Here is a 1069-nt window from a genome sequence, read left to right as displayed (position 1 = left end):
CTGGGAAGTTCCCTGTGTTCAAATTTTCTTGTTCTGTTGCTCTCCTTGTGGAGTTCCCGTCCCCTCCAGCTCTTACTATTTCCCACTTCTTACATAAAATTCCATTCACTCTGCCCATCAGTTGGCCATCAGGCTCAGCATCTGCTTTGACAGTCTATACTGCAGAAGCTTTCAGAGGCCCTCTGTGGCAGGTTTCAAGGTTGTTTCCTGTTTTCTTCTGGCTTTCAGAGGCCCTCTGTAGCGGGTTCCGAGGTTGTTTCCTATTTTCGTTTTCTTCTGATGTCCATCCTCTTTGCCTTTCAGGATGGGGATTGAACATTTTAGTTAGGGTCCTCTCTTTTGCTTAGTTTGTTTAGATGTACAGCTTTTAGTGGGTTTATTCTATATTGTATGTTTATATGAGTGAGTATATACCGTGAGTGTCTTTTTGCTTCTGGGTCAACTCACTCAGGATGATCCTTTCCAGGTCCCACCATTTACCTGCAAATTTCATGATTTCCTTATTTTTCATTGCTGAGTAATACTCCATTGTATAGATGTACCACAGTTTCTGCATCCATTCTTCAGTTGAGGGGCATCTGGGTTGTTTCCAGCTTCTGGCTATTACAAATAAAGCTGCTACAAACATGGTTGAGCAAATGTCCTTTTTGTGTACTTGCGCCTCTTTTGGGTATATGCCTAGGAGTGGTATGGCTGGATCTTGAGGAAGCGCTATTCCTAGTTGTCTGAGAAAGTGCCAGATTGATTTCCAGAGTGGTTGTACCAGTTTACATTCCCACGAGCAGTGGAGAAGGGTTCCCCTTTCTCCACAACCTCTCCAGCATGTGTTGTCCCTTGAGATTTTCATCTTGGCCATTCTGATGGGTGTAAGGTGAAATCTCAGGGTTGTTTTGATTTGCATTTCCCTAATGGCTAATGAGGTTGAGCATTTCTTTAAGTGCTTCTCTGCCATTCGATATTCCTCTGCAGAGAATTCTCTCTTTAGCTCTGTTCCCCATTTTTTAAGTGGATTACTTGGTTTGTTGCTTTTCAGCTTGTTTAGTTCTTTATATATATTGGATATGAGTCC

This window comes from Psammomys obesus, unplaced genomic scaffold, assembly GCF_907164565.1.
Source record: "Psammomys obesus unplaced genomic scaffold, mPsaObe1.curated_primary_1811, whole genome shotgun sequence".
Classification (NCBI taxonomy): Eukaryota; Metazoa; Chordata; class Mammalia; order Rodentia; family Muridae; genus Psammomys; species Psammomys obesus.
This window is presented reverse-complemented; position numbering follows the sequence as displayed.